This window comes from Oratosquilla oratoria, chromosome 4 (assembly GCF_046742065.1).
Source record: "Oratosquilla oratoria isolate Oo_2021 chromosome 4, ASM4674206v1, whole genome shotgun sequence".
NCBI classification, from domain to species: domain Eukaryota; kingdom Metazoa; phylum Arthropoda; class Malacostraca; order Stomatopoda; family Squillidae; genus Oratosquilla; species Oratosquilla oratoria.
The window spans coordinates 57152159-57164566 of record NC_134780.1 but is presented as its reverse complement, the minus strand read 5'-3'; the positions used below and the strand labels follow the sequence as shown (position 1 = coordinate 57164566).

At 42.2% G+C, this 12408-nt stretch overlaps 1 long non-coding RNA gene across 1 annotated transcript in view; it reads right to left on the bottom strand.

Moving 5' to 3' along the window:
* The window catches only part of LOC143024876 (uncharacterized), a 319012-nt gene that overhangs the window by 97330 nt on the left and 209274 nt on the right, over positions 1-12408 (bottom strand). Inside the window, exon 3 of the long non-coding RNA XR_012966319.1 lies at positions 3491-3527. This is a non-coding gene — a long non-coding RNA (uncharacterized LOC143024876). The remainder of the gene's footprint in view (positions 1-3490; positions 3528-12408) is intronic.

Genomic DNA, 12408 nt, shown 5'->3' with positions numbered 1-12408 from the left:
TAACGAGTCTCATGATTAATCATTTATTCTGCTCCAGCTTCCTGAAGCTGATTTCATCTACCTGAAGTGATGGCGCTTTTTGACTTTCAGGTAGGAAACAACGTCGCTTGGCATTACTTAATGAAACAAAATTAAGTTTTTACTGAGTAAGAGACGTCAGGTTCAGGGGATAGCCTCAAGTTCGTAGGACTTAAGTCTTCTCAAGTGTTCCTTTCTTTCTTCATTTAGACGTCTGTCTTCGCCCCACCGCGCTCGCAGACCCTTTCAGAAGTTCCTCAGATGTAAGTGATTGCCACATTGAAACAAACCTCGAAGACAAAAAGTACCTTCAACTGAGCCGCGCCTCAACTAAGGACAGTCATCTCTTCTTACCCTAAACAAGGAGATTAATTACCATTCCTTTATTCCCTTACTCCTCCTCCTCCTCTTCCTTCAACACCCCCTCTCGCTCACAGCTTCCTTCTCCCTCCTCCCCCTACTCGTCCACTCCATTATCTTAAATGCGCACGTAACCTGCTCATGCGTCTAACATCTCACAAAACTGTAATTATAACACCCTCTACCCTCTTCCCCCTCACCAAGCACTATAAGCAGCGCCTTCCCAAGAGAAATCTCAGACCACAAAACAACAAGAAGTGCTTAAAACGCACCTAAGCGTGGCCAGTAAAGAGGCTCTTGTCATTATGCACACAACGCCACTCCTCCCGTCAGAACCTTCCTCATTATCTCACGCGCGTGGACGATGTGGGTACTTCTTCCGCAGGATCTTTTCCTCTTTTTCCCAAAGCCCTGGAAGGTAGGCGGGGGAACATTCGGGATTGTCGAGTGCATCGAACGGGAGTTCTTACAATCTTCCTCTCTCTCTCTCTCTCTCTCTCTCTCTCTCTCTCTCTCTCTCTCTCTCTCTCTCTCTCTCTCTCTCTCTCTCTTTTTTTTTTTTTTTTTTCTTTCTTTTTTTTTTTTTTTTTTTTTTTTTTTTTTTGCAGGCAGGGGTGTGGGCAAATCTCCTGCAGGAGGTCTTCCTCACTTCCCAAAAGCCCCTAAAGGTAGTTAGAGAACATTCGAATTACTCAAGTATATTGGACGGCTCTTCCAATCCTCCTATTATTCTTAAGAACATAAGAATGAAGGAGACTGCAGGACACCATAAGACCTACACTAGGCAGATCCATATCCATGACCACCTGTCATCCCCAACAACTGATAGTTTCAGCGATCACTGCATGGTTATTAAGTCTTTCCTTTCTCCCCAAGTCCCTCAAGATTTCGTACCGACATCATCCTCAGTTTCTTCTTCATCTTTCTCCAATTCTTAGAAATTGAATAAGGAATAAAACAAACAAATACATAAATGAACAAATGAATGAATACACATCTACTTCGCCCATCATTTCCTGATGAGTATTGAAGGACTCTGCACTTGGTGCCAGTCCAAAGCCTCGGCTCCCGAACAGACCCTGGCATCTCAATTAAGGGATCCTTAAGGAATCCTTAATCCTCAATCGCCCGTCTAGATGCTGCAAAGTTCTTATATGAAAGGATGATCATTATTATTATTATTATTATCATTATTATTATTATTATTTATGTTTCCTCGCTTTCCTTTTTTTTTCTACTTCAAACCAATAATGGGCACCTGTGAGAGGGACGTTGGAGAGAATTATCTCCCCCATCGACGATCTTGAACTCTTATTTCTAGTTGAAGAAGGGGCTCTGAGGGGAAGGCACTCGTTCTCTAAATATGTGTGTGTGTGTGTGTGTGTGTGTGTGTGTGTGTGTGTGTGTGTGTGTGTGTGTGTGTGTGTGTGTGTGTGTGAGAGAGAGAGAGTGAGAGAGAGAGAGAGAGAGAGAGAGAGAGAGAGAGAGAGAGAGAGAGAGAGAGAGAGAGAGAGAGAGAGAGAGAGAGAGGGAGAGAGAGAGAGAGAGAGAGAGCCGTTTCTTCCTTCTTCCGCTCTGGTCAATCTCTCCTTCTCTCCTCCTCCTCGTTCATCAATTCCCCGTCGCCCTTAGTAATTGGTGCCGGGCTTCATCAACCCATTTAGATTCTACGGATGGCATGACGTCATTAGACCGCCTAGTACAAGCTTCCCAGCGCTCACCATCACCAGCAATTACCGCCCTCGGTACTCCCACGTGTGGAGGGTCATCACGCTATCCACAAACCGATAATGAGCATTTTGAGCACACGCGAATTTGTGCATCAACGTAAAACAAATACGAGCGAAAAACGAGTCATAAGTGTAAGCTCAAGGTGGCGGCACACTAGGCATTTCTCGCTAGCATGCTATTTGTTTTTGCTACTTCCTTTGAGTAGAAACGACTTCGGTTAAGATCTCTTGCTTTTCAACTTTCTCAAATGTCAAAGTACTCTTGCGTCATAAAGTGAGAAGCTGAATGACGAACTAAGAAGTTAAACCTAGAATACGAATGTTAGACATATTGTTGAGATGTTCTTTCGGAGGTCTAGAGTACTGCAACAGAAGTTACAGTTTGGAGTCATACAGGACTTTGAAGTTGGGTGAGATAATTTGAGATTTGGAGACCCAGATGAGTGTTGTTTCCTGTATACTAGAATTAAATAAATACACGCACACACACACAACCTCGTGGCGCAGTAGCTAGATTGTTCGCCTGCCACTACAGCGGTTCGGGTTCGAATCCCGCCCAGGGCTGAAATAATATCAGTATCGCTGCGCTGCGGGTTGTTACTCCAACTCTCGTTGGCGGGAAGTTGGGTGTGTGTGTGCGTGTAAGGTTACAGTATTACCTCAAGATCGGTTATACGAGCTCTGAGCTCTACTCTGGGAGGTTAATAACTGTCGATCACGAGTCCAACACGTGATCCAAGACCATGGTGAATCACATACACACACACACAAAGGCAGAGAGAGGGCGTACATAGGCCATTAGAACATAAAGCTACGGGGCAAGTTTGCAATGTTTACCCCAGACACGATGACGTCAGCGGGCGGGCACGACTAGGCGCTCGAAGCAAACGCTCCAACTCACCAAAAGACTTTCCCCAGTTCCTAAGCCTGTGACAACCTCTACATATCTTATTCTGGCCAAAGCAAGATTATTTTATTAGGCCGAGGGGTGGGGGGCAATATGGGGTCTCGGTCTATTTTCAAGTGCTTCAGTACAGGTCCCACGGTCGAGTACCGATACCAGTGCAGAGCTGGTTCCGGATAAGAGACGAAATCCGGTGCCAATACGGTCCGGGTATCGCTTCGGTACCGGAGTTTGCTGTAAAAGGAGGTGCGTGTGATTGAAATGTGTGTGTGTGTGTGTGTGTGTGTGTGTGTGTGTGTGTGTGTGTGTGTGTGTGTGTGTGTGTGTGTGTGTGTGTGTGTGTGTGTGTGCGCGTGTGTGTACGTTCATGTTCGTATTTATGCGTGCCTTTGTGCACAACATAACCTTATTTACCTAAACAAAATTAACAAATGTCCCTCCCACTCTCGAGAACCTTGGTTCTGGCTTCTGCACTTACCTCGTAGATCGTCCCTCAAGTCCAAACTGACGCTCACCTGCAATGGAATACAATACAATAAAATACAACACAATAAAAGTATCTACAATAAGCTAACAAAGCCGTCAGTACAGACTAAGCACATATAGAACAACATAAACAACTCAGCGATGATGTTCACCTGGAGCAATACAATAAAATACAATACAAGTATCTACAGTAATCTATAATAATGACGTCAGTACAAACTAGGCACATGTAGGAAAACATAAACAATGATTCGGTTTTACGTCGAGAAACTCCCCACTATCAGGACGCAAGGATGGTGCCTCTCACAGAGGAGTTTGTACAGTGGAATTTAATGAACCATGGCCATAGTTCAACACGCCGGCGGCAGGGTTCGAACCGCCATTACCTCGACCTCCGCCGCAAGTGGCGACGCTCTAACTTGCTCAGCCAGCGAGCATCCAATGTAAACAATACCAAACGTTAAATTATCTATATACCAAGAGCTTTTTCTCCCTTATAAGGGAGGTAGCCAAGCCAAAGGCATGTACCTACTCCCACCCATTCCGCTCCCATTCCACCACCCTTTCCTCCTTTTCATCTTAGCACCTTGTGGATGACGGGTCATCCCTGCATCCCGCCCACTGACCTGGGTCAGAAGCGATGTAGCAAGACAGTACATCCACAGCAAGGCCGCTTCACTTAATCGGCGACCCCCATGCTCCCTCCGTCCCCTCATGCAGAAAAAGAGAAGACGGGGAGAAATCCCTTCCGGGCTGCGTCAAAGTATCATTCACACATAAGCACCCCCTCACCCCCACCCGATCCCCCGCCCCTCCCTTCAGAAATACTGTCGCCACTAATTAGGCCATATATTATGTCACCATGCGCGTGACATCTAAGCAAATGAACACAATTTAGCTACAGACGATAATACAGAGAATAGATAACCTTATTATTGTTTGTATTATGAAATAATATTTCTTTTTCAAATACAGAGAATATAAAACCAATCCCACCTTGTGTTACTAAGAATAGAATAAATATACATCAATGCAACAATAATCCCTTAATGGGAATTTTGCCCCAGTCTGAGGCCAAACAACTCCAGTGAGCTGAGAGAGGACCCCACGGGCCAGAAGGGCAGAAATCTTAGCTCCTAGGTAGCTTGGGTAAGTGGCATTCAGCCAAAGCCGTGGAGTGGTTAGCTCTTGCCTGGTTCTTAAGTTCGCCGACACTTTCGGTGTCCTTATCAGCAAATAAAAGGTGTTCCCTTGAAAGTTCGTTGCAGGTCAACCGGTCTATCCCCTGCGAGACGATGCTGTCTCACCACGGTGATCTGATCAGGTTCGTTAAGGTTGACTAATGTATGATACCACATGATAATAAATTTATTTTATTTATTTATTTATTCATTTATCTATTTCTAACATTTCACCATGTTCCGATCATTTGACATATTCGCAACACAGCAAGACTGCATTGACTATAATACCATCTAGTAGTAACAGACCGAAAAAATAATATACATACATACATATACCGAGGCTTTTTCCCCCTTACAAGGGAAGTAACCAAAAAAGAAAAGGCATAAAATCATTCCCACCCATTCCATCCCTGCATACACTCCACAAACCCTCCACCCTCCCTCTCATATTAGCACCTCCCGGATGACGGGTCATCCCTGCCCCCCGTCCACTGCCCTGAGTCAGACGCAGTGTCGCCAGACACAGCACATCCACAGCAAGGCCGCTTCATTAAATCGGCGACCCCCCCTCTCCGTCCCCCCATGCATATATATACATATATATATATATATATATATACATATATATATATATATATATATATATATATATATACACACAGGGTATATATGACGTAAGTGGGAGTAGGAAACACAGGAGTCTTGGTCTAAGTTTATTCCTCATTAGTTTAGCAGGTATGCTTTCTGCAAACTAGTTAGGAATAAATTTAGACTAAGAATCCTGTGTTTCCTACTCCCACTTACGTCATATATATATACATATATATATATATATACATATATATATATATATAAATATCTTTATATATATATATACAATATATATATATATATATATATATATTTTATATAATATATATATATATATTATATTATATTATATATATATATATATACATATAATATATATATATGTATATATACTTTTTTGTCGTGTGTTCCGGAACAGTTTATAAATGAATGCATGAGGCAGTGTCCTCGATGTACCACTATTGCAGTAACGATTCCCGGAGGAAGCTGATGTCTCCCACATACACACACAGTGATGTCCAAGTCACCTCAGGTCCGAGGTGAGCAGCAGTCGGGAACCATTAATCAGCAAGGATGCCCTTTCTCACCTCTGCACAGCGGACAGGATTCGAACAGACGCCAAATTCTCCACGCAGTTACCAGACGCGGGCGTTACCGACCGAGCCACATTGTCGACGAACTTCTGAGACTGGATGTATGGTCACCAAGCGTAATGTATAGCACTTCGCTTTCGACAACGAGGCGTGTAGATCATCACAGAGTATCAAATCCATTAGGAATCGTTTCCGAAAATAACAGCACCCCATTTCCAAGCAGTTAGGAAATGGTTTCTAGAGAAAACGCTCTATGGAAGCCAAAAGATAAATATACCAAAAAGATTAGAATCGCGAGGCGGAGAACAGTTTCCGAACGTAATGTCCAGGAACAGTTTGGAAAGGGGTTATCACACCGGGCTATTTTTCCTCCAACCTCCGATTCATCGGCCGTACCACTCACCTCCAGAACTTTTTCCGCCGTAAAATGACTGTGGCAAACTATTTTGTTTTCTATACATATATACATAGAATGTCATTTGATATGCTGGAGAAAAATTATTTTCCTCCAGCATATCAGATTCCTTTCCGAGAGGTGCGGGCTTGCAAATCTGCTCCAACAGTCGGAGGAAAAGTAGCCCAATGTGATAACGTCTCAATAGAATCCGTACTTTCACCATCATTCACCAACACAATGAGATCACTCATAGATTCCAAAGGAGAGATTTGCAACGGGGTTATCACACTGGTCTGTTTTTCTTTCAATATCCTACCTCCAACCTCAATTTCAATAACTAGAATATGTATTTGCTTACACAAATCTAGACTTTTCTAAGAACATTTTAGCAGGGATCGTTAATTCGTCCACATTTGGAATATGCTATTTCCGTATGGTCACCGATCTCATTAAAGACATAGACTGGAAAATGTACAACGGTGAGCCACAAAACTGATTCCAAATATCAAAAATAAATCATACGAAAATCGACTAAAACATATGAATCTATTTTCCCTAAAAAAGCGTAGACTCAGAGGTGACTTGATACAGGTCTTTAAGATTCTAAAGGGAATTGACATCAAAAGTAAAAAAAAATTACACACTAAATGAGAATCAGAAAAGAAATAATGGTCTCAAACTGTCAGAAAATACATTTAATTTGGAAGTGGGTAGAAACAACTTCTCCAACCCTTTAGTTAACGATTGGAATAAACTTCCTGCAGAGGCAGTGAAATGTAGTTCTGTTCGAAGCCTTAAGATTCGTTTAAACACCTAAACAAGTTGCTGCAATACTTGCCATTTATTTTATACTATTTGTTTGTTATCATTTGTCTGTTTGTTTATAATTTATTTTATTATTTATTATTATTAATTTATTTATTATTTATTATTATTTATCTGTCCATTTATCATTATTTACTATTTACCTGTCTGTTTAACTTTACCTATTTATTTCTTCATTTTATTTATTATTATTTATATTACTATTATTTCTATGTATTTATTTATTTACTTATCATTATCATAAATATTTCGCATCCGACCTAGTCATGGAACAAAAGGTCTCCTGTTGGCATGTTCCTCCTTTGTAATCCTTAGTATGTCTAACATTCGTGAAGGTTTATAATCTCTTAGTTCCTCATTTAGCTTTGCTATGTATGTCGCAAAGGTAATTTGATATTTGAAGATTTGAAAAATTAAATATTATAATCAAATTAGTTTTCCTTCAAACGAATTCTCAACTGCAGGCGCTGGTGAAACTCGTGGAAGCCCAGTGTGATAACCCCTTTAGCGCTTAAACAGTAGACGCTTTGGGTCATAATGAGGCCGAAGATGAATGAATATCCACATAAAATAAATAAATGCATAAATAAATAAACAAATAAATAAATAAATAAATAAAATTACACACCCTTATCTGAATCAAATTGTCAGTCTTTGGATTCACCTGAACAGCAAACTTGAGAATTTTCTTTAATGTATATTCTGTTCTGGTCACCGTCAGGCGATTTTCTTCAGCTGAGAGGGGAGGGGGATCGGCGCCCCCCGTCCCCTTTTGTCAGGCAAACGAATGAATACGATAACTTAAGTAATTCTATTCTGCCGACGCCAGGCAATTCCAGTCAACTTGGGGGAGCCCCTGGGTCTACCGCCCGAGCTCTTTGTCCAGGAAACGGCCAATTACGGCCAATTAAAGGACTTTATTCAGACGAATTTATTCGTCTGAATAAAATGTTTGATATTATTGCATGTCCTCTTGAGGAGAGAGAGTGAGTGAGAGTGAGAGAGGAGAGAGAGAGAAAGAGAGAGAAAGAGAGAGAGAGAGAGAGAGAGAGAGAGAGAGAGAGAGAGAGAGAGAGAGAGAGACACACACACACACACACACCTATATATATATATTATATATATATATATATATAGAGAGAGAGAGAGAGAGAGAAATGCAGACACACAGAGACATATAGACAGACAAAGAGAGAGAGAGAGAGAGAGAGAGAGAGAGAGAGAGAGAGAGAGAGAGAGAGAGAGAGAGAGAGAGAGAGAGAGAGAGAGAGAGAGAGAGAGAGAGAGAGAGGGGGGGGGAGATGCACGGTTACCGATTCTTCCATTACGGGACTTTATGCTCGCCATGGCCTGATCTTCCATTACAAAAGCGGCGCCATGCATGCATTCATCACCCGAAGCAGCAACGCGGCCGCCATTTTCTAGTTCTAGAACGCCGCTTTCCTCCGAGTAATTGCAAATGCCGTGATTACCTGTTAATACCGCCGATTACCCGGGGGTTCTCCGCTAACGACCGTGGAGCTGCTGGCACCCCACACCGTCCGCACATGCCTGATCGCCGCCGACAACAAACGCGTCCATGACGATCAACATCGGTTAACCGTTGATTCAGCACCGGTGTCATAATTAATGACCAATTAGGTCAATTGTCCTGTTGCTGTCGGTGTGTGTGTGTGTGTTGCTTTAACAAACTGTATCTCGGGGTCTTCGCCTCGTCTTCATCTCGTGCGTATAATGGAGGTGGGAGGGAGGGAGGGGAGGGAGATTCGAAGGGAAAGAAAGAGAGAGGAAAGGAGGGGGGAGATTGGGAGGGAGAGGGAGGTGAGGAAGGGAGGTAGGGAGGGAGAGAGGAAGGTAGGGGAGGGAGAGGGGGTGAGAGGAGGGGGAGAGAGGATATGGGGGAAAGAAAGAGGAAGGGAGGGGAGAGAGGTAGGAGAGAGGGAGAAAGGGAGGTGATGGAGATAGGGAGGAAAAGAGGGAGGAAGGAAGGTGAGGGAGGAAGGGAGGTAGAGGAGGAGGAAAGGAGGGAAGTATGTAAGAATAGGGCTTAGGGAAGTTGTGAGAGCAAAAACTGGGAAGGAGGGAAAGAAGGAAGGAGGGAAGGAAGGAGGGAGGGAGGGAGGGAAGGATGGAAGGAAAGAGGGAAGGAAGGAAGGAAAGAAGGAAGGAAGGAAGGAAGGAAGGAAGGAAGGAAGGAAGGAAAGAAGGAAGGTGTGTGGGGAAAGTGTAAAAAATATGTAGATAAAAGAATAGAAAGTGTTAATGTGTGAGACTTAAAGTCTCATTTACACGGGGCAAGTTGAGAGGCAAGTCAGGCGTACAAGCTAATTGCTACATGTTCCTTGCCGTGTGTGAACACAACTTGTCCAATTTTCTTTGTCAATCAGATGTTTACACACGGCAAAGAACTTGTAGCAAGTAACCTGGACGCTTGACTTGCCTCTAACTTGCACCGTGTAAATGAGACTTGAGGAAGGAGGAAGGGAAGGAGGAAAGGAGAGAGGGAGGGAGGAGTGGGGGTAGGAGGGAGAGGAAGGGAGGGAGAGAAGGAGGGATGGAAATTGAGGAAGATGAACCTTCGGTTGAATGAAATTGAATGACTGCAGCCATAACAAATATATTAGTCGCAAAAAAAATGTGAAAGAGGATTTAATTCACAACCGATAACCAGCGTTTTTATCCTAGGAAACAATATCGTTTTTGTAGATTAAATCAATTATTTTGTTTTCGTGGTTAGTGACCATGATTCTGACCTATATGTAAGAAACTGTCAAGAAATATATCTAATTTGGAAGTGGGTAGAAACAACTTCGCCAACCGTGTAGTTAATAAATGGAATAAACTTCCTGCAGAGGCAGTGCAATGTAGTTCAGTTCGAAGCTTTAAGAATCATTTAGATAAATACCTAAGCAAGATGCTGTAATGACTGTCATTTATTTCATATTATTTGTTTTATTGTCATTTGTCTGTTTGTTTATTATTATCTGCTTGATTCACATTTATTACTAGTTATAAGTAAATTTATTATTATTTACTATTTACCTGTTTTGTTTATTATTTAAATATACCTATGCATATATTTATTTATTCTGTTTATTATTATTTTTATCATTATATTCTTATCTTTTTTATTTATTTATAATTTTTTTCGCATCCAACCTAGTTATGGACCTAAAAGTCACCCGTCGGCACGCTCCGCCTTTGTAATTCTTTGTAATCGGTTTCAAAATACTATTAAATGTCTTGCGTTGAATGGGTACATATCTACCTTTGAATACTGGCTATAAGATTGTTGTATTAGATTAAATGACTCAAATAAACAAGCAAACTGATAAATTGAGACGGGGGCGAACGGCCTCCAGCTCAACTTAATTTCAAATCGTATTACATGCAATCACTTCAGCGATGATTTTAGTCCTTTTGCTGAATGAATGACCGAAGACAGTTCTTCCTATACCTCATGATGTGCGTGCTCATCTTTTAAATCCACTGCAGAACCCCCGGCCTAACCTAGAGGGATAATTCGGTTCGTTGCCCGCTGCGGGACATTGAGTCCACTCAGTGATCATGCAGGAGAGTTTGTTTTTATGTACCTTAGAGTAAAAATTCGCTCCCAGGCAATCAAACCCTGACCCCTCCGGTCACACAATGTCGCAATCCTACAATGACCATATACAGCGTGTCTAGCCCCTCACACCCATCCCACCTCATCAAACAAGGAACAAGCCAATAGCCATAACAGGCAAACAAGAGTGACGACGACGACGATGACTGAAACGACATGACGTCATCGACAACGACTAAAGGGGTAAATCACACCGAGCTTCCACGGGCTTCACCAGCGCCGACCGTTGAGAGTTCGTATGAGTGAAAACGACTTCGGTTACAATATTTTATTTTTCAAATTTCCAAATATCAAATTACCTTTCTGCCATATTAAAGCTGAATGATGAACTAAGAGATTGTAAACCTATACGAATGTTAGACATACTGTTGAAATGTTCTTACAAATGTCTAACTTTGTGTAAACGAAGCCATATTCTAGTTATACAAATGGAGGTAGGATGAGGGAGGAAATTAGCCCCGTGTGATAGCCCTTTTAGCAAAGACGACTTCACTGACAAGACGATTGGCTATCAATAAACAACCGTTTTTGACGTCAATGACCTCGGCAATTGACCGCACCGCAAACATCAATTGTCTTCATCCACATCAACGACTGTCAGTCACAAACATGAACAGCCCTCACTAAAGCGCGACAATCACAAGTGAAAACTTCAACATTTCGTGAACCAAGTTCAAGTCATGGGGATAATCGAGATGGGTTATAAAACTCAAACTTACCCAAGTTCCCCTCCGTAACCAAACTGTGTAAAACGGGAATGAATAAAGGTAGCATTTCTCGCTAGCATGCTACTTGCTTTGGCTACTTCGTTTGAATAGAAACTACTTCGGTTACGATTTTTTTTTTTTCAAATTTCCTAGTGTCAAATCATTCTTGCGTCATATAGTGAGAAGCTGAATGACGAACTAAGAGAAGTTAAACCTAGAATACGAATGTTAGACACATTGTTGAGATGTTCTTTCGGAGGTCTAGAATATTGTAACCGAAGTCGTTTTTACTCAAACGAAGTAGCAAAAGCAAGTAGCATGCTAGCCTAGTATTCTGCCACCTTTAGTCTCCTGTTGGTAGCCTGAATCATATAAGTGTTACAAAGCACTGCAAGATTCAAGATGGATTTGACTCAGTTCCCTATCCTTTTCCAACCAACGCACCTTCTGTATGGTCTGGTCTAGGTAGTGTAGCAGTCCCTTGATATCTGGTTACAGGAGCTACAGCTGCTCCATTACAAGGAACAGACCTTTGTAGACCTAACGTTATTATTAGCCCTCTGGCTGGTAACTGGGTTACTCTCATCTGAATAAAATCGTTTGTTGACATGAAAGGCCCCGATGTAAAGATCTATTTCACCATTTTTGCATATTCGTAGCAACAACAAGAATTTTCTTTTCGTTGAGCCGCAAGAAATGCAAAAAGAGGCATATAGTCTCTTTCATAGTGTATTTCTTTAACACAACTCTACCCTTTGGTCAGGCAGGGCAAGTGACAATCACCAATATCCATTTAGGCTCGATTCCGGGTTCACGTGGTTGCGAGAGGAGTGCCGAGACCAATCTGCTACAACGGCAAGTTCACACACACACACACACACACACACACACACGCAAGATAAAACAATTTCCCCAGACTTCCCCTCACATAATTGTTCATAATAAAACACGACCCGCATGCAGGCATGCGCACACGCGCGTACACACG